The following is a 23,252-nucleotide window of genomic DNA, read 5'->3' on the forward strand; positions in this document are numbered from 1 at the left end:
AAGAAATATTAATTTTTAATTCTATACTTTAAAAATAAATAATTTCATAATTCATTATTCTCTCATTTCTCCCTTCTCCCATATCTCAAAGACAGGAAAGTCAAAATTTCCACCACTCAAAAATTCTACGGAACACCATGACTAATACCACAAGCCAGGAAAGAAAGTTTGGCTCTCTTTCCTGTGCTGAAGGTCTGGAAAAAACGAAGGCGCCAAGTCTGAGATTTTCAGAATATAGTATGCAGCTGTTCTTCTGGTATGTCACACATCCTGAGGTTGTTCCCAAGAGCTAAAAACAGAGTAGAGGCACTCTGCTCAGAGAAGTCAACATCAATTTCTTTCAAAGTGGCCTCATTTCAAATAAAATGAACAGCACCTTTACAACTCTAACCAAGAACTGGTCTTATCAGACTGTAATAGTTTGTCTTTATTGCTGTGGTCCTAACAGAAACACTCAGTAAAGCAAATCTGACAGAACAGATATCAGTGTTTGTTGAAAAAGGAATTGTTCAATATTTTTGTTCAGTTTTGGTTTGGGGAAGAAAACCCAGCAATGCTCAGAGTCTACTCTGACTCAGCATTCAATGGGACTATATACAGTGGCTGGTTTTTAACAGGAGTCAGCCACATGCTAGTTAAGTGCCTAATTAAGCCTGTGCGATCTCTATCTCCCCACACCCAGAGTCTTTTATTTTTTATTTTAAACTGCCCCTCCTTCCGCTCCTCCTGACCTTTTTTATTTTTTTATCTTATTTTATTTTTGATCCTGCCCTTTTTTTAAATGGGGACCACATTCTGCATTACTCAGGAATCATACAGTGTCAGGGATCAAACTCAGAATCATGTACATCTTTGGTTTGTGCTCTACCACTTGAGCTTATCTTTTTCCTTTTTTGGGTAATGACGGGGGACTGCAACCACCTGGCTATAGTCCTACCACATGTGCTCACTGGGGTTGGCTGCACACTGTGGTTGTGGTGCTTGCACACAGCTGGTCCCAAGTGTTGGAAACCACACATGTGGCTGTGGTGTGAGGGACCCAAGAGCAGAGCTGCTGAGATCACACTTGAGCATGTCACATGGACTCAGGGAACTTTGGTTTACAAGGATGGGGTTCTGCCACTGAGCTATTGCCAGGCCTTATTCTTTTGTTTTATTTGGAGAACAAAAGGAGTGAAAAGGACGACTGACCCATAAAAAGCTTGTTATTGGGGGCCCCAGCATGTGACTGAAAGACAGAGCAGTGATTCTGATCCCAAGCATATTCACACATGCCAACAGCAATCCAAGCAATGCTGCCAATTGGGATTCTTGATTCTACAACAAAGTTTGCCATCTCTGGCACACCACAATCAACTGTGTATAAGCACTACAACTAAACTCTGCAACCCAGTGTGCATGGCAACTAAAGTGTGCAAGCACCACAATCAAGTGTGTGTAACAGCAGTCATTACATTAAAAACAGAAGGAAGGAAAGAGGAGAAATATGCTTTGTAAAACCAATTACAGAAACCAAGCTGCCACCTTGTAAGCAAAAAGAGCCCAGCTGCAGTTTCAACACTACACTCAGATGCAAGCCAAGCAGGTAAAACTCATGAGTCTTCAGAGTGAAAACTCTGGGGCACCCTAAGGAGGTGGAGTGGGCTGAGTCCCCATCCTGCTGAAACCCTGGCAGCTGCACCCACACCTCACAGCTGCTGCCATGCAAGCAGCCTAACTCCACTGCTTCAGAACTAACCTCTGCAGAGATGCCAACAGGCAGCAGTGCTCAGGGCTACTTCCTGGTGGTGTTTAGGGGACCATATGTGGTGTTGGGAACTGAACCAGGATTGACTCCATGCAAGTCAAACAACTTAATCTTAACATGTTCTTCCTTAACAAGTTAACATACTGTTTTTAGAGTTTTGCTGTTTCATTAGTTTTGCGGTTTCATTAGGCAATATCCTCTACTCCTAACCTAAGGAAACCTAAGGGGAAAACTGTGACAACATATACTTTTAACCAAGAAAATTTAAAAGCAAAAATTTTATATTAACAAATAATTCCCTACTGTCTCATACACATACGTGCAATGGAATATTTCCCTGCTCTAAAAGACAAAAACCTCGGGGATATGGTCCCACCAACAGGTCAACCTGTACCTGCGGGGCAAGTGCATCAGTAGCCTGATGGTGCCTTTAGGCTTCCTGATACCCCAAAACTGCTACTGTGCCTTTGGCCAGACCCAACAACTTGGGACCAAGTTTACCAAGAAATGAACAGGTCAAACGCTATGTGGGTATGTGGGAGCCACACCCATAAACCACTTCCAACTCAGCTATACAAGCTCATGGCTTTGTCGAAGTTGGGATGGGCTACCTCCCCCCACTTCCCAATACACATGGAAGCACTGGCACTCACCACCATTAACCAATTCCAGCACCACCCTCTAAGCTCTACTACCGGTCTTGCTTCAGAGATCCCTAAATAAATCTCAAAAAAGATCAAAAGCTGCAGTTAAGCTCGGACCCATGCATGGCTGAACAGACCAAAGTAAATTGGAGGGGGTGAGTTGGCCTGTGCCTGCCCAAGCAGAGTCCCCGGGAGCCACTTGCTTCGCTGCCATACTCCCAGCTGACTCTGCCATCTCTAGGATGGATCTCACCAAGATATAATCTGTTGAAAATTTTGTAATGTGGATCTTAGCACACCACCAGCCCTGGCTCAGAGACACAGAGGCAAGTCCCGGAAGACACCACAGTGCATGAGATCTCTCCAGGCCCCATACCAAGCCAGTATCACTGGGTACCCCAGATGGAGCACGTGCTGTCTTCCCCGCCTATTCCAGATGGAATCCCGGTGACCAAGAGTTTCCACAAGCAAGGCCCAGGTATGCGTGTTCAGGACTAAATCTCCAGGTTGCATGGTGACAGAGGACCTGGGCTGTCCCTGCCTGGGTCCCTGCCCACCCAGAAGACTGGCTGTCATGCCCACAATTTGCCCCCACGCACCATCTTAGCACACCAACAACCCTGACCCAGAGACACAGCAGAGAGTCATGGAAGACCAGAGCACTGGAGATCTCTCCAGGCCCCATACCGGGCCAATATCACCGGGGCACTCTAGATGTAGTAGGTGCAGTCTCCCCACCTACGCCAGATGGAATCCCGGTGACCAACAGTTTCAACAAGCAAGGCCCAGGTATGCAGGTTCAAAACTAAATCTCCAGGCCACAGCAGAGGACCTGGGCTGTCCCTTCCCGAGTCCCCGCCCACCCAGAAGACTGGCTGTCATGCCCACAATTTGTCTCTGGATGCCATCTTAGCACACCAACAGCCCTGGCCCAGAGACTCCCAACTGAATACCAAAATGGATTAGTGCCATACAGAGATGTCTCTGGAACCCAACCATTTACAATCTAGAAAATTTACATTTACAATCATGGCCATGCGAGTTCTCATGATACTCAAAATGAGCAATGAAAAATAAATTATCTAGCGCCTGCCCCTGCCAGGTAGGCTTGAACAGTGGTGGGAAAATTCGAGCAAAACATAATGCCCAAAATTAGAGAGTGAGTATTGGGGAGATTGTCTGCCATAGAGGCAGGGTGAGAACTGGGATGTGGGGAGGAGGGATACTGGGGACATTGGTGGTGGAGAATGTGCACTGGTGGAAGGATGGGTGTTCCATCATTATACAACTGAATCTCAAACATGAAAATTTTGTAACTATCTCATGATGATACAACAAAATAAAAAAGTAATGTGGAGTTCATGCCTAATTAAATCAGCTTAATCAATGGCTGAAAAAATAGCAATACTCCTACATTACTTAAAATAAATTAAAAAAATAAATAAATTTAAAAAGGACAAAAACATGTAATTTGTGGCTATGTGGACAGATCTAGAGAGTATCATGCTGAATGAAGTCAGTCAGAAGGAGGGACATAAAATGATCTCTCTCAGATGTGGGACATAAAATAACATAAAAAAAACAGTGGTGGGAAAATTCGAGCAAAACATAATGCCCAAAATTAGAGAGTGAGTATTGGGGAGATTGTCTGCCATAGAGGCAGGGTGAGGACTGGGATGTGGGGAGGAGGTCTTTAGTAGGAAGCTTACCACTGTGGGAGGAGAAGGGAACTCTGGGACAATAAAGTAAAATGGACACTCTCATGGAATGTTTTATACGCAAAACCCTACCATTAACAGTTCTATAAATCAAGGAACCTAAAATAAAATTTAAAAGTAAAAGAAAAAACACTGAGTAGTAACTATAGACTATTATACTTGTCTATTTCTTAAAATGAAAGTGAATTAAGTCTTCTTTGTAACTTGAATAACAGTTTGTTTTCATTTCCAGATGATCCATTCTATCACTGCCACAATATATTTAGCACTTGATTGTCCTTTACTCTTTTTTTATTCCTTCCAGATTCAGATATACACACAAATGGCACACCCCACCACCTTTATTCTAAGCAGGCAAGTCCACTGTCTCTTACCTTTGCTTTTCATTTTGGTGCCAGAAGTCAAAACTCACACGTGCTGGGGCTGGAGAGATAGCACAGCGGGTAAGGCATTTGCCTTGCACGCGGCTGACCCGGGTTCGATTCCCAGCATCCCATATGGTTCCCTGAGCACCGCCAGGAGCGACCCCTGAGTGCAGAGCCAGGAGTAACCTCTGTGCATCACCAGGTGTGACCCAAAAAGCAAAAAAAAAAAAAAAAACTCACACGTGCAAGTCAAATGATTTACCATTGAGCTACATGCCCAAATTCAGTGTAATTTTTAAAGTTATCATATTCAGTTGCTAGAATAGACACTGATCATCTATTTCTATTTTCCAAATTATTCATGAGGAGTCGAAAGTCTGGTGATTTATACCTGTCAATCTGGACTAGTGCTAGTCCAGCAGTAGAAAAAAATACATAGATATGTAAGAATAGGATCAGAGAGATAGCTCAAAGGGTTAGAGAGAATATTATGCCCATGGTAATCCTGGGTTCAATCCCTGCCACTGCATGGCCCTTCATACTTCCAGAAGTCACTGCAAGCACTGAGCCAGGATTAGCCTCTGAGCAGTACTGGGTGTGGCCCCAAGACATGGAAGGGAGAGATAACTACATATCTAAAGGGTTATACAATTTACTCAGGGTTACTCAGCTAGTGTCATATCCCACAATACTATTTCCCAGTTACAAATGTCTGGATACACAGATTGTTTTTAATAAATGTTTTATTGTAGTAAAATTAATTTCATTTCATCGCTTCTGACAAAAAAAAAAAAATACCTGGTCTGGTCACAGTGTAGTGTAAGAGGTGAAAGTGCTATCTGTTTCGAATACTAGAAATAGAGTCGGAGAGATAGTACAGGGGTTAAGGTACTTGAATAGCACGCAGCTGACACTCATTTGATACCCAGCACTGCACATGGTTCCCTGAGCACCACCAGGAGTAATCCCTGAGCACCAAGTCAAGAGTAAATCCTGAGCACCACTGGTGTGGCCAAAAAAAGAAAAGCCAAATGCTATGCGTTAAAAGGCAATTTGGTACAAACTCTGGAGCAGACTGCCTGGGTTCTGATTTTGGCTTCACCAATGCAAAACTGCATGATCTTGGGGAAATTGTTTTACATTTTTGTCTTGTTTTGTTGGGTTTTGGGCCATACCCGGCATTTCATACATGTTGTTCTTTTTGGTATGTGCCAATCTCATTGCAGTGAGGTGATATCTCACTGTTGTTTTGATTTGCATTCCCCTGATGATAAGAATGCAGAATGAAAGGCCCAGCTTCACAACTAATCTTGAAAAAAACATGATGCCTCCAAATGTTCCAGGTCTGGGCTGACAACTCTGGGGCCTTCCTAGAATGGGGATAAGCAGATTTCCCTTTCCACCTGAAGCTCAGAGTCAGGGCTTACTCCTAAAACCCTGACACCCTCCAACATAGTAACAGCCAGCACCACAACTAAACCTCATCAAGCTACCCAGACACCAAACTGTGCCAGCTTCGTGGCTTCTGGGCCATGCAGTTGCACACATGGCCATACAATACCTCCCAATCTGATAGTACTGCCAACCTAGTATAATCACAGCAAAACTTATGGGAAAGTTGCATATAAAACTACCAAGCCCAATGAATGAAAACAATAACACAAAAGGCTCAACTAGCACCAACCAACCCAGTAAATCCTCAGAAAATGACTTCAGTAACACCACTGTGAGATACAACAATTATTACAAATTGACTTTTATTAATCTAAGTTTTTATAATTCCATTTGCCTTTGTGTTGTAAACAGTTATATGAAGTAAATTTATAAAGTAAAGAGGCAGGCTAAGATGGTGGGTGGAAAACTGGGGACATTGGTGGAAGGAAGGTCACACTGGTGGTGGGACTGGTGTTGAAACATTAAATTCCTGAAACAATGGTACTATGAACAACTTGGTAAATCATGGTGTTATAATAAAAAATGCAAAACATATTTTCATATACCTATTGGCCATCTGCATTCGAGGAAGTTAATGTCCATCTTTTTCCTATTTTGATGGGGTTGTTTTTTGGTTTTGGTTTGGTTTGAATTTTAGGCCATACCTCATGGTACTCAGGACTTACTCCTGACTCTGAGCTCAGGAATTATTCTCCCTCAGGCTTAGGGTACCATGTGTAGTGCTGAGGATTGAACCCAGATCAGCCATGTGCAAGACAAGTGCCCTATCAGCTGTGCTATCTCTATGGCCCCTTTTGTTAACTTTTAAAATAAATAATGTTATTAAACACATGGCTATGGACATGAAAAAGTGAGAAAATTTAAATGATTCATTTTTTATTTAAATTCAGTTCTGATTTACCACCAATTTCCAGTACTTTGAAATTTTGCAATTATAGTTTCCACCTCTCTCTGTATCTATTTCACTATGTGTCCACCAACAAAGGTCTGGTGGCATCCAAAGACCTTCTCTATCCATCCTCCCACTCCACGACTTCCTCTTTCTTTCTCTCTAGTAACCACCATGGTTTATAATCAATTCCTTTGCCACTTCAGAATCTCATGTAATGGGGCCTCTACCCATTTATGCTGAAAAAAGGAACAGGGAACACTAAATTCTGTATTCTTTCTGTTAAAGGCTAATTGCGGGGGCTGGGGGGGAGGGAGTGGAGGATCAAATCCAGAGTCTTACACAATGCAAGTTAAACACTGTACTGCTGAGCTATATGCTATATCCCAGAACCAAAGGATGCACTTGGGGGGAGGGGGAAGGAAACAGCTGGGAGACACACATTATGCAGTGCTCAGGGACTGTTCTTGATTCTGTGCTCAAGAGTGTCCTCTGGTGGAGCTCAGGTGACCAAAAGTACTTTAAAAAAAATAAATTTGAATCCAGGTCTGTCTCATGAAGAGCAATTACCTTACCTGCTCCCTCCAATCTAGGATACATTTTTAAGGTAAAATTATGAATAAACACAAAGCAAAGTTTTATTTAATTCATTAAATATAAAATCTAGCCTAAACTAGAAATAATCTTTATAAAATAAAGATCCATAATGTTTTAAGAACAATTATGAAATTATTAAAAAAAACTTGTGAAGCAGGGAGAGATGGGAACTTGGTTACTGGATGGGAATTGGTGATCAATTAAAAGTACAAATCACAACAGAATCAGATGACTTGGAAGCATACACAAGTTAGTGTCAAGGATTCTAAAGGATAGCCTGTCACCTTTTATTTTTTTCAAATTTCACACTTTGTAATATGAATTTGGCAGTCAAAGTAATTCACTATTTTAGCAAGTGATTTCTCTACTCTTGAATCAGGTCCTCGTCTGCTAAAAAAATTTTTTTCAAGGAGAAGTTGGTTTGGATGACCTGAAACTTGTCTTGAGATCTGGCAGCCTGGTAAGAACCAGCTTCCATGGCCCAGATGCTGAGTCACAGATTCCTACCTCTAAACTATCAGCACTTATGAATTGCATCATATAAATTACTTCTGATGGGACATGCCATCCTTTGATGTGGAAGACCATATTTCTAATGAATCATTACAGGACAATTTTCCATTCTGAACTATTAGCTGAAAATAAGATTATAATGTAAGACCTAATTTCCCCCATCATAGATAAAAACATCACCTAATTTTTTAACAACTGTCAAAATCCAGAGTATCAAAATTAAAAAACAAAATACAGAGCTTGTAGCTACAGAACAAAACAAGACTAGAGAGAGCACAAAGGGTAGAACTGCCTTGCATGCAATCAACCTGGTTTCAATCCCCAGCACCCCATATGGTCCCCAGAGCATAATGCACAACCTGAGCACAGACCTAGGAGTAAGCCCTGAGCACTACCAGGTGTGACCAAAAAACAGCAAAAAAACAAAAACAAAAACAAACAAAAAAAACCCACACAGACAAAAAATTGGGATCAATCCTGAGCACTGAAAAAGGTCTTAATTTTTGAACCAGAGCTGTTACTCAGTGGTAGAGTGCCCAACTTGCATGTGAGGTTCCAGGGTTCCTTCCCTTCACTGCTAAAACAGTTTACTATACTGTAATATTCCTGTATTACTTCAAATTACTTATTAAGGGCAACTGAAAATTGATTACTAAGGATTGTGTTTAAGATAAACTTACTATCTGCCACATATAGTAAGATAAACTTACTAAAGCACTCATTAGCTGCTCATGATAAACACAAAGTAAACCCACAATCAAAAATTACTACATTATTACTATAATTACATACAATAAAAGTTTATACTATCACAGAAAGTTTCAGTTTATTCATGACACTAAAAAGTCTTTTAATCTATTAAAAAAGTTTTCGATTTTGTTTTGATTTTTTTCTTTTTTGTATAGACCTGACACAGATAAGGTAAGTGTGTCCTACCGTTGAACTACAACCTTAATTTCCCTGTATTACATTTTGAGTGTTTTGATCACTTCAACACAATAAAAAGCATACCCAGAGTGTAAGTAAAGTAAGTTTTCAAAAAGAGAATGTGCTGTTTCATGTACCTCTTCATAAAGATCTCCTTGTGGGGTAGAGGAGGTGAAAAGTCTTGCAGAGATCCTCCACTAAAGCCAATGCTAATATTAATATAAAATTTGTGGAACTGGGATCATGACCCAAGCAACTGTGAGCTATCTTCTGTCTTCTGGATTTAGAGGAAGCACAGCTTGAATTTCCTTAAAATGTCTATACCAAAATTCTTAACATTCCATCTAAAAATGCTCTGTTTATCAGAAGACTTTGGCTTCTGCCCTGCCTTTTATCTTCTTGTTTTCATGTAGATTTGATTGCATCATTGATAAGCCCGGGGTTACTTATGCTGCATCTTTCTGCTGGAAGGATGCACTTCCCACACTTCCCATGTGAAGTCAACTAAGAGCTGGGGACTGCATCACAGAGTAGAGCCAAAAGACCCTGCCCCATTCCTCCCAAATGATACCCTAACCCCTTTGTACACAGTTGTCATTCAAGTTTATGCCCCTCTTTACCAGACAGCAGGATCTACCTACTTCAGACAAATCCAGCCCTGAGAAGATCTCTCTCTGTGGTGACAACAGAAGCAGAAAACCAGGCAGACAACTCAGACTGTAAGTACCTTTGAGATCCAGACTGGGGTTTCTTATATATTAATCCTGCAGTTGAGGAAAACAAGATATTCCTAATTCCTTGGAAATGGGGCGGGGGAGGGGGGTGGAATCCTGGTATTGTTAGTTTGTAGAAAGGCAGCACACTGGTTTCCCATCTCATTCAACAATAAACACTAACCTCACATCTATCACTTAAAATACTAAAAAGAATACTAAGAGGATTCAATAATAGAGAAACTCAGAAATCCCTCACTTCAAATACTTGGAAATTCTAAAGGTCCTATATTTGTCAATGTTGTTCTCTTTGATCAGATGTACTTCTGAGGGCCAGTGCCAATTGAGTAGATGGGAGGCTAGTGAAAAAGCAATTTATTAATTGTTTTCAATGTTACCACAGTCATTGGGGAAACCAGGCAGAATTGAAGGAAGATCAGCAAAAACACAGTTCTTGACTCTTAAGACTGGAAAAGCCAAATAGCAGGAAAATATGAAGGAAAAAATGTATAGATCCACAGGATACAAATAAAAATATGTGGGGGAAAAGGAGCTTTTAGATGCCAGCTTTAAAAACTTATTTATGTGAGAATAGGCAATATGTTGTATTGAACTATTTGAATTTATGGGCACAGGTTAAAATCATACAACGGTCATCATTAATGAACCTATATTGATATATTTTGCTGATAATTGCGTTTGCCTTTAAGTTTTGTCGAAGCAAACAATATGGAATGGATTTGTTATATGCCAACCAATGGTGCAGGCTGGGGGGTTGGAGAGAACCTGGGATATTGGTGGAGGGTAGGGTACACTGGTAGTGGGATTGGGAACATTAACATTGTAGATTGAATCAATTCTATTACGAATGACTTTGTAAATCACTGTGTCTAAAAAAAAATAAAAAGTATAGTATCGCTCTAAAAAAAAAAAAAAGAAAAAAGAAAGGAGATCTACAAGTAGCTGATCCTTACAGGGACAGCAGAAGGATTTTGGTTCACTTTTCAGAGCTGAGCATTCAAAGTCTAGAATTAATATTTACTTCAACTCTGGAGGAGACGGGCTGGAGCGATAGCACAGCGGGTAGGGCGTTCGCCTTACAAGCGGCCAACATGGCCGACCCGAGTTCGATTCCTCCGCCCCTCTCAGAGAGCCCGGCAAGCTACCGAGAGTATTCGATATGCCAGACACAGTAACAACAAAGTCTCCAATGGAGACGTTACTGGGCCCGCTCGAGCAAATCGACGATCAACGGGAGGGCCTTTACCTTTACCTTTACCTTTACCTGGAGGAGATGGCTGGATTAAAATGTCCGATGTGTATATTATGTTAAATCCAGGGAAATGGGTAGAAACTGAATAAACAGTACTAAAAAATATCTATATCATATTTCCTTCCAACCTATAAATTCCAAAATTTTAGGAAACCCAAGGAACTTCTTTGTAACTGTTCTGTGATTCTTTCGTTTTGAGGGTACATCCAGTAGTGCTCAGGGATTGTACTGGCAGTATTCAGGGGACTATGCGGTACCAGGGATCCAACCTGGGCTCCCTCAAAATACTCCATCCAGCTCCTGAAGCAATCTCCCTGGCTCCTGTGACTCTTACTCTCTTCTCTATCATGTTTCCATATTTTCTACAAGAACAATCTTCTGTTGTGGGAACATATGCATAAATTAATAAATAAGAACAAACCTCCAAATTTACAGAGACCCTCACTGCTGAATGAATCAAGAAATCCCAGAGGTCTCAGGTCTCTTAACATCAGCTGCCAAGTATGAATCTGTTGGATTTTCTGATCAGCAGCTAATAAAAAGATTATGATATGTGTGTTTTTATTTTGTTTTGGAGCATGGCTGTATTCAGGGAGCACTACTGGTTGGACTCAGGGAACCATAATATGATGCTGAGGACTGAACCTGAGTTGGCTCATTCAAAGCTTTTGAGCTCTACCTGCTGTTCTATCAATCCAACCTAATAACTGTCTTCTCTATAGCCTCCTCTTGAAGGCCACAGGACAAATGTATAAATGCACATTTTGAAGAGCATCAATAACTTAAATCAGTGTGAGGTAGTAATAATTCCAGTTAAAAGCAACTTTCCTTCTATATTACTAAAAAAGAGGGTAGAAACTTGCTTTGTTTTGTTTTGGGGTCACATGTGGGAATACACAGAGATACTTGGCCATACACTGGCTCTGCCCTCAGGAATCACTTCTGGCAGTGCTGGGGGGACCATATGGAATCCTGGGGAATCAAACCTGTGATGGAAACATGCAAGGCAAATGCCTTACCAGCTATACTATCTCTCCAGGAGTAAAACTATGATTTTTTTAAGGGAGGTTTTTATAAAGACCAATATTTTATTTTGATTGGTCATAAAATGACAATATTCTAGCACAGCAGTACAATATAAAACACTCCAATGCCATCAAATTATCAATATTTATACCAAAATTATTTGTCATCACTATTTTCCTATAGTCTATAATTGATTCACATTGTTCTGTGTTAAATAATCCAGGGAGGTGAAAAGAAAGTGTCTCACAAAAATTGTTTTAGTCATTTCAATTTAGTTGATTACAGAAGAATGCCAGAAACCCTCTTAAGTTTAGCTTGATTACACATGAAAAACCCTCTTAAGTTTAGCTTGATTACACATGAACAGAATAAAGTAAACTAAATGTATAAGTTGCAGAATATCACTTTTTGTGTTAATCTGAAGTATCTATTCAACCACATGACCCCTCTTAAGTGAACCAGCTGGTATGTCACCCATGTTTATCTGATTCCAGCACAACGAATAAAAAGGCCAAGAATATGTTGTGCTTAGTCAGTCAGAGTTTTCCAACTGAACTTTCCTCTGTGATGAAACTCTTTATCTTCTGGTGATCCAATATATATGGTAACCTCAAACCACATGCGGTGATCAACCTCTTGAAGTATTTGTACGGTATGTAAGAAACTAATTTTTTAAAAACTGATTTTTTATTTTGATTGAATTTTCATTAATGCAAATCTAAAAATACTATTTTTTAAAAGGGAGAAACTTATACAAATTTCCCCTCCATTTTCATTCAAATAGATCCATAGATTAATTCTAATTGACAAAGGCTTTCAAATTAGGACATGTGAAATTGCAAGAGCAATAAATTTTTTACTCCAAGGCAGATGACCTGGATCAGAATCTTGCCCCTTGGGTGAAATAGTGAAACCCAACTAATATGGAAGAGATTTAGCAAGGATATATTTAAGACTAGAAAGCAATTAACTGATATCTATAAGATTAACTCTGAGTTTAGTCTTGAGTTTTCTCTCTGATGCATTTAGCAATCTCCTTCAGGAGTTGGAGGCACTAATTAACTGAGCACAAAAAGAAGCAACAATAGTAGAATGGAGCTAAGGACTTGCAGTGACATGAGGTCATTGTCAAATCTATTTCTCATTCTGGCTCCCATTTACTGTACTGTGATTGGGAGAATAAATGATGTCAACACCAGCTGAGAAGGAAAGTTATCTCAGTACTCTACTTCTGGCAGGAGAATTTGTGCTCTCATTTATTTTTAGCAGTTTTCTACCTTAGCAATTCAGTCAGCTAAAGAAAAGCTGGGAACCTGACTGTTCTCTGAGCTCACCACTCTTATTTATCCCTTAGCAATTAGAAGGATATGTAGTCACCTAGAGGAGAATCGTCTAGAAGTTTGGGGTCCCTTCATTTGCAAACTTTCAGAATCAGGCCATAGAGGATTATTAATCAGGCCCAAATGGAAGTGTGATCCAATTCTCTTGCTAGCAAGCTTTTACACAAGGGAGAAAGAGAAGAGCCGTTGCTAACAAAGGTTCACAGTAGCACTTTCAGTGCAGGGCAGAGAATGAACTGCTTCACCTTTTATGAAACTTATACCTTAAATTTGGTGCATATCTAAATTAGTTTCAACTGATTTACATAAAGCTTCAAGTTGAACAGTAGTAAGAATTCACAATGAACTGAGTGCCCTTTCACAGATGCAGAAAGTGAAATCAAAAGATTAAGCAGTCATTTCCGTATTTTTACATTTGGATTTAACACCAAATATTTAATTTTATTTCAGTCTCCTACAGTTTGTGAGGACAGATTTATCCAACACCAGCTGTCCTCATCTTTAAAAGCTACACTACAAAGATAAAATTAGAATCAAGTGAGGATCATATTCCTCGGCAAGAATTCTGCTCTATGTCCCACTGATGTACCCTGAGCCACAACTGACAAACCAAATACCAGTATTATTGTTGTTTTTATTGGACATTTCCTAAGAAGCCACTATGTGACAGAAACTGTATAGATGAAACAGCTATAAACTCACAGAATTGTATCAATAGGTATAACTTATTTTCAAGGCTATCTCTCACCAAAGTGGAAGGATGTAATGCTTTGAAAACTATGCAAAACAAGTAATGCTTTGGCAGAGCAATGAGTGAGTAATGTCAATCATCATAATCCACCCCGCATATTATATCTTAAGCTTCCTACCTTAAAATTTCCCCAATTTACATGAGATTCATATTAGCCAAGGTACAACTATTCATTACTTATTTAGAAAATGTGACAATTTTGGTATTAGATATTTGGTGTGACAATGTATTGTCTAAAAAAAATAAAAATACAAAGACCAGAGCAATAGTACAGAAGATACTATGCTTGCCTTGCACTGAAGACCTGGGTTCCCTCCCTAGAACCACTTATGATCCCTAGTCCTGTCAGGAGTGATCCCTGAGCACAGAATCAGGAGTGATCTCAGAGCAGTGAGCCCTGGCAGGGCTTGGGAGATCATATGTGCCATTATGGATTCAAATCTGGGAGAGCTGGATGCAAGACAATCACTTTAACTCCTATATTACCTCTCTGGCACCCAAAAGTAATTGTGACTCAAAAGAAATTATATTCAGAATAATGTTAGCACTATTATGCTTTACTATACTTTAATTCTCTGAATATTCATAATTTCTATAATTCAGTAAAGTTGGCAAGAATTCCATTTCCCTTACTAGGAAAGATAGGGTAAGTTTTAATTTATTACTATATGATGTCAACACCAGCTTATTACTATAAGCTTAGAAAATGTTGAGTTTTTAAATTTTTGTTTTGGGTTTTGTTGATGTTCTGCAATGTTAGCAACTGAACCCAAGTCTCAGTCATGCAAAGCAAGTGCTTTGCCACTGAACTACATCTCCAGACCCTCCCACCAAAATTTTAACAGTATTTATTTATATTCCTGATGCCAATTCAGTGAGTATGAAGATTTAATACCATACAATCTACTCTCAGGAAAACAATAAGTATGACAAATGCCTCCAAGACATTACAAAGGGAACCTCCAACATCAGCTCAGGGAACCATATGTATTGCGAGGTTTCATATCCGGGTTCACTGTGTACAGGCAAGCTCCTTCCGTACTCACTGTAAAGCATGCTTTGATGTGGAAAAGTTACCTATAAATGAGTGAGCTGAGCATAAATTAAAATAAAATATTGTTATCTTATTAGCATATCAAATTTGTGTTGGTGTTTTACCTATCTCACCAAGTACTGTATTTTATCTATATTGCCAAGTATTAAGCAGCTAATAACAACTACTTAAATTATCTGCATTTGACATATGCACAGAAAATGTCTCCCTCCACAGGGCTGGGGAAATAGCTCAAAGAGCTGGAACACATTGCCTTGCACAAAGGAGGCCCAGGTTCAGTCCCTCCCATGGCATGGTCCCCTGACCCTGAGCACTGCACCAAGAAAAGTCCCCAGGATACTGACGGGTATGGTATAGTTTCTCCCTTTAGCTCCCCAAAATATAGAGAATTCCACCCGAGATTTTAACTCAGCAACTTTGATTTCCTTTCCGTATTTTCAGCAGATCTCACAGACAGGCTAAGTTCTCCATGATGTTACTTCTGAATAAGTTCTCAGTGCAGGAATGTAATTTTTTTAGTAGATCTAAGGTGCATAACAAATACAAGAAGTACTAGTTCACATAATGAGCTGAAGCATGATACTCATACATTATTATATTTACAGCTCCATTTACTCATCTATTTTTTGTAACAAAATATTTGAACCTATTAGTCAACTCAAAAATTAGAACAATACTAAATGCTTATATTATCTATATACTATTTCCCTACCTCTTTTCCATGTATTCTGCCAACTGTGATCATTATCCTACTTTTTATGATTACCCTATCCTTACTTTTTAGTCTTATCAAAGGTATATTACTGTATCTGAAGTCAAACAGGAAATTTAAGCAGAATTCCTTCATCTATCCATTGATGAATCAGCCGAAGAATAACAGTACCCTGAACTACATGCTTTGGGAAACACACAACTGAGAGGGAAAAAAAGCCTGGCACCATACACTTTATACATTTTTTAGTTAATTGAGTCAAGCAGAAAATTTTACCAAGTATATATTTGATCACTGTAGCCAATATTAAGGAAGGAATTACTAGGATCTCTTGAAATTTGTGTAGATTACAGAGATTTCTGATCTCAGTGATTCTGCAACTCTGAACCCAGGGTCAGTATATACAGCAGGCAACTTCCTTTCAGCCAACCCCTCCTCTCTCTTCTCCCTGTAACATTTTCTTTCTTAGCACAAAAGCCAGGAGTTAAATAGCTACAACTTGACATCCAGGTAAAATTCCCACCTGACCTGACCTTTATACAGCAAACAAATCTTCTTTAAGTACAGGCCTTAGCATACCACTTTACACCCAAACCTGCAACAGTTCCTTAACACATATCACCGAAATCCTTACCCTGACTTTCAGACTTATAATACCATAGAATTTCAGAAATATAGCTAATACCTCGCCATTTACGTAGGTCTCACCATACCCACCACTAAATTTCTAGTACCATCTCACTTTCTAAATGATCTCTCTAGACTTCTCCCACCTACCTTTCCATTTCCCTGTTATTCATCACAGTTTCCACAACCTATAAATAATATTGGTGGATTTTGCCAGTTTATTTTATTTATATCCTGCACGAGTGAAAACATCATTGTCTTGCTTATTTCCTTTAGCATAATTACCTAAAATATTTTAAATTCATTTTATTTCTTAATTGAGATTCTATGGTTTATATTACTATTAATAATGATTTCTCTTGCACATAATGGTTTCTCATGCACATAATTCTAACATATCACCAGTGTACCCATCTCCCTCCCCCAGGGACCCCAACACCATTCCCTCCCATCATTCCCCACAACTCAATTGTGTGTATCAGTTATTCCATTATGTTGCTTTTAGACCTTTGTTGCTACTCACTCTATAAGTCCCACATATTAGAGAGATCAGTCTGTATCTGTCCCATTCATTTTTACTGACATCAATCAGTATGATTCAATCCATGTTGTTGCAAATTGCATGACTTTATTCATTCTTGGAGCTGCATAGTATTCCACTGTGTGTATGTGTATGTGTGTGTATATATATATATATATATATATATATACACACATATATATATATATATCACAGCTTCTTGATCCATTCATCTGTAGTTGGTCATCTGAGTTTTTTCCAATATCTTGCCTATGGTACTAAGTATAGTGATGAACAAAGCTGTGCTTATATCTTCACTCTGCATTTAGGAATCACTGCTGGGAGTGTTTGGGGGAAGGGGTCCATATGAGGTGCCAGTGACAGAAACTGGGTCAGCAGTGTGCAAGACAAGCACCCTACCCACTGTACTAAATCTCCTGTCCCCAAAGTTCATTTTTATTACTGGCAGGATAATAATTCCATTGCATATATACATGCAAATCAATTTCTTTATCCAGTCAATGAACAACGAGAAGTTAGATCGATTCCACATTTTGGCCATTGTGAATAGTGCTGCTATGAGTAGAGGTGCAAATATCTTTTCTAGTTGGTAGATCGCAAATGTTTTGTGATCCTGATCAATCTTCCCTGCCTTCAATCTTCTATTTCATGTCCTAATGATTTTACAGGCCATTCCTTAGCTATGTCTTATGTTTTAGCCAATGTTAATATTTCACTCACGCTACTTGTCAAAATGTAGTCTGTGGACTACCAGCATCGGTGTTATCTGGAAACTTGTGAGAAATGGAGGATCTCAGGTACCAATCCATATCTAATGAATAAGAATCTGCATTTTAATAAGATTACCAATGCAACATCTGGTACATTAAATCCTAAGAAATTCTATGACACTATTAAGCACTTCCATAGAGCTTAAGTCACAGTTGTTATAATTTATATCCTTAGAGAATGTGTGAGCACCTAGAAAGTGAAGAGTTATCTTAATTTTGTTCCTAAAATATGTTGTTCAATGCTCAGAAACAAAAGAATACACAGAATAATCATCTACAAACTTAATTTGTTAGTCAAAAAGATAACTGAAATCGCTTTAGTCAAAATTACTTCATTAAAAAGGAAATTAGGGGCTGGAGCGATAGCACAGTGGGTAGGGCATTTGCCTTGCACGCGTCCAACTCGGGTTTGATTCCCAGCATCCATATTGTCCCCTGAGCACCGCCAGGAGTAATTCCTGAGTGAAGAGCCAGGGGTAACCCCTGTGCATTGCCGGGTGTGACCCAAAAAGCAAAAAAAAAAAAAAAATTTAAATCACCATTCTTCACTCTAAATAGTCTAACAAACCAGGCCTAATATACACACCATACCCACAAAAACACTCAGACAAAGGGTTTTTTAGAATTTTTAGCCATAGACAAAAATTGTCCTCAGATCTAAATAATCGCTCTAAGATCCCTTTAAAACTAAAACTGAGGGGGCTAAAGAGATAGCTCAATAAGCCGAACACTTGGTATAAGAGGCCCCAACCCTGGTACTACATGGTCCCCTGAATACTGCCAGGACTGACCTAAGAGCACCAAGTTGGACGTAGCCTGTGAGTACTACTAGGTGTAATCACAATCCAAAATTCCATACAGAAACAACTAAAAGTGAGGGCAAGATTTACTTGGTGGTTTCAGGGTGCATTTGGTCTATTCAATATTCAAGGTTTTTAAAATTCTAAAGGACTTCACTTCTGCACCGTCACAGAAGTAGTAACAGGAACTAGAACAAGAATAAGTCTGAAGCTGTGAAAGCCTGACTTTCTCAGTTCTCACTAAACCCCAGCTTCTTTACAACCTTCCTGAAAAGCTCCTACTTCGCTAATGTATCACTATCATGAGTCTCCTCTTTCCTGGCACTGCCAAAAGCCCCTCCCTTCCAAGAGCTTGTCACAGTCACACTGTTTCCCCCCTCTGTACTCCACTTCTCAGTCTCTCTCACAGTTTAACATTGCCAAGGTGACAAAGAGCTAAATTAAACTGCTAAAAGAAGAAAGTGAAAGAAGAAAGATATCCTGTGAAACTGTTCTAATCATCCTCATTTCTCTTAGCCTTGTAAAATTCCTAGTAATTACACAAGGGTCACTGTCACTGTCACTGTCACTGTCCTCCCGCTGTTCATCAATTTGCTTGAACAGGCCCAGTAACATCTCCATTGTGACAATTGTTACTGTGTTTGGTATATCAAATACGTCATGGGTAGCTTGCCAGGCTTTGCCTTGCGGGCTAGATACTCTCGGTAGCTTGCCGGGCTCTCTGAGAGGGGCGGAGGAATCGAACTCGGGTCGGCCATGCTGGCCGCTTGCTGTGCTATCGCTCCAGCCCAAGGGTAAGAAATTAAAATAATTAAAGTCTGGTTATCATTCTGTCATGTCCTTGAAAGAATTAAAGTCAGGTACATTCTATCATATCCTGTAGAGAGAAGATTGAATCTATTAAGAATTTACCCTATAGCTCTCTTAAATTTTTTTGTTTGTTTTGGAAAACACCCAAAAGTGCTCAGGAGACTTTCCTGGACATGCTTGGGAGACAATGTGGTGCCAGGCTCGGTGCTTAGGGTACTATGCAGTGCTGGGGACTGAACCTGGGCTTTCTGCATACAAAGTATGTGCTCCAGATTGTTCATTAATCTCTCTGGCTCTCTTAAATATTTGTATTTGCTCAACATACTTTCAATTCTGCCTTCCATATAGGACTGTACGGCTTTCACCCAAAGGAACCCATTTTACATCACAAAAATGCCATCAAGGGGTCAGAGAAATAGTATAGCTGATAAGGCACTTGCCTTGTACACAGCCAACCTCGGTTTGTTCCCCAGCATCCAATACGGTCCCCTAAGTACCACTAATAAGGAATGATTCCTAAGCAGTTTTTACTGGGCTCCTACCCTTAAAAAGAGTTCTCTGCTCCAGAGATGAACTATGCATTTTCTGTTCCACAATTTATTGGATTTTTTACTTTGGTAAATTTGTCTAACTTCTTTGATCTTATGTCTTCTTGTCTATGAGAATAGTAATAATATCCCTACATCTTAGAGGTTCTATAAAAACTGAGTAAGAAAATGCATAGTGGTTAGTATCATTCTTGGGTGATTATTTTACACTTATTTTACAGTTGTTAGAAATCAAAGACAGGGATGGAAAGGTAGTTGAGAGGTTAAAGCTCTTGCCTTGCAACTCAACAATTCCAACTGTATCCCTGGCACCACATATGGTCCCCGAGCACTGCCAGGAGTGATCTCTGAGCACAGAGCCAGGAGAAAGCTTTGAGCACCCAAAACAAAAATCGCAACTCAGAGAACAAGGTGGATTTTTTCCTTTTCCTTTCTTTTCTTTACATTTGCAGAGTCAGATTCTCCTCTCTAGATTCTTCTTGGTACTCACTGTTCTAGCATGCCACTGTCCATGTGGTGGCAACTTGATTCCCAGCTAACAACAGAACAGTGTGTGGTCAAGTATTCTGTGTACAACAGTATTCTTTGCAGTGACTCATGCATGTGCAAAGGGCAAAAAGAAATAGAACAATCACTTTAAAAATCAGGCATGATCTATAAAGACTTATGTACTCAAGCTAAACGCATCAAAAAGGGGAGAAATCTCTTTCTATTTTAAATATCAAAGTAAATTAAAATTTTAGTGTTAAGTATATGTCCTTCTGAATTTAGCAGAATGCGAAAGACATTAAAAGGAATCTATGCTCCAAGATAATCCACTAACTGCCTGTCTATAACAGAGAGGATACTATTTGAATAAAGTGCTAAATCTTCCTGTTTAAAGACAAATGGAGGGGTAGAGTGTACATAGAGAAATCTGTGTCTGAGCTGAACCTGGGTCTATCAGCATATTAGTATAAAATAGGTCCTTTTGTTTATGAACTTGAGGAAACAATAGTTCTAAAGGGCTAAGTCTAAAGGCAAACACCACAAAATACATGTGTGAGAAAGGATTGTGGTGATGTAGCAGACATGACAGATGGGGAAAGCTTGCAAAATACAAATTCATGATTTGGCAATTCTGGCTCAAGTTTGACTTTAAGTTGCTGATTGCTTCAAGACTTTTAATCCTAACTCAGAATAACTTTTCTCCTGACATCTCTCATTAGCAATGACTGCAGGTATTCAAGAGTATGGCCAGGGAGAATTGCAGATTATTCTCTTGGAATCTAGGTCTCTACCATCACTGTCCTTTTGCTCCAAGACTGGGTCAAATTTAAATATCACTGTTAAATAAAAACAAAACATTTGAACTCAAATTGGTTAAATTAAATTTTTTTCTAATAAAACAAAGGAAAAGCAGCTTACTATATAACACAAACCAAACATCTGTTTATCTTAGTATTTAAGCTTTAAGACTTATTTTTTTTTAGAAGTCTTCTTCAAATTGGGTCTTTTAAAATAGTTCCTCTGTTGCCATGATTGAGGATTCTACACAATACTCAGAAGGAGAGGGAGGGAGAAGGAGCGGGGCAGGGGAAGGGGAGGAGAGAAGAGGGGGACTGGGGGTGCAGGGTGGGAATGATGGGAGGAAAACTGGAGACACTAGTACTTGGAAACACACTGATGGAAGGATAGGTGTTAGAACACTGTATGACTTAAACCTAATCATAAACAGCTTTGTAATGGTCTATCTCACAGTGATTCAATTAAAAATTAAAAGTAAATAAATGTAAATTAAAAAAGATTGAGAGTTCTATAAGGTAAAGGTAAAGGCCCTCCCGTTGATCGTCGATTTGCTCGAGCGGGCCCAGTAACGTCTCCATCACAAAAAAAAAAAAGAGGAAAACTTTTCTTTAAAAGAAACTTGGGGAAAAAAAAAGATGAGGATCAGGGAACCCAGTGCAGCACCCAATACTTATGGGTGTGGTCAAATAAATAGATGCGGACTGAAAGTAGACTATAGACCGAACATGATGACCACTTAATACTTCTAATGCAAATCACAACACCCAAAAGGAGAGAGAGAACAAAAGGGAATGCCCTGCCACAGAGGCAGGGTGGGGTGGAGGGGACAGGGTGGGGGTGGTGGGAGGGATGCTGGGACCATTGGTGGTGGAAAATGGGCACTGGTGGAGGGATGGGTACTCGGCCACTTTATGACTGAAATGCAAACATGGACGGAAGTTTGTAAGTCTGTAACTTACCCCATGGTGATTCACTAATAAAATTTTAAAAAAAAAGAATAGGAATTTTCCAAAGCAAAGAAATCAATCATAATCACAAATCATCCTGTTAATCGTCGATTGCCTCGAGCAGGCCCCAGTAACGTCTCCTTCATCCTAGCCCTGAGATTATATTCAAGGCTCTTTAGGAAAATGAGACCCATCATTGTCACACGGGTTCCGGGGCCAAGATCTCCAAGCCTACTCAGATTTGGGCCGAGCATCCTCCACCCAAATTCCAGTAGGTGGGGGTCACACCCACCAACTGGCCCCCTGGTGCTGTGTAATCTCATCAACGGCCAAGACTCAGAGACTATAAAAACCAGCTCCCGGAACCGCGTGGCCGCAAATGCGGCCACGCAACATCCTATCATGATATCTTATTATCTCATTCCTACTTTGGACAAACTGGCAAGCTACCGAATGTAGCCTGCCCACACGGCAGAGTCTGGCAAACTCCCTGTGTCGTACCCAATATGCCAAATACCAGTAACAATGATGGGTCTCAAGCAAATAAATAAATAAATAAAATAAAGGTATGATTCCTTTGAACACTTGTTCTTAGATCCCCAAGCCTCCTTGTGAGAGGGAGAGAGGGAGGGAGGGAGGGAACCCAATGTAGTCCCCAGTATTTCTGGGTTGCTAAATAAATAAAGGCATGATTTCTTCTAACACTTGCTCTTAAATCTCCAAGTCTTCTTATGAGAAATTCTACTCTACTAAGATCATTATGCCATGAAAAACCTTAGCCACATGAAGAGGTTCTGGAGAATGAGACATCACAAGAAGAAGAGAGGGATTGATATTGGGAGTGGGAAAAAAAGACCAAGTAACACCAAAGTGCAGTATATAAAACTGAATAAACTATCTAGAAAAAAGGCATTCGGCCCCACCCAGTTCCCCCAGTTGGCAATATATAGATCAGAAATGAACTGCCCAATTTAAAAAATAATTTTAAAAAACACTTATTGGGGCTGGAGTGGTAGCACAGAGGTTAGGGCGTTTGCCTTGCATATAGCCGACCTGGGTTCGATTCCCAGCATCCCATATGATCCCCCGAGCATCGCCAGGAGTAATTCCTGAGTGCATGAGCCAGGAGTAACCCCTGTGCATCGCCAGGTGTGACCCAAAAAGAAAAAAAAAAAACAAAAAAAAAAAAACAAAGAAA

The sequence above is a fragment of the Sorex fumeus genome, unplaced genomic scaffold (genome assembly GCF_029834395.1).
Source record: "Sorex fumeus unplaced genomic scaffold, SorFum_2.1 ptg000051l, whole genome shotgun sequence".
Classification (NCBI taxonomy): domain Eukaryota; kingdom Metazoa; phylum Chordata; class Mammalia; order Eulipotyphla; family Soricidae; genus Sorex; species Sorex fumeus.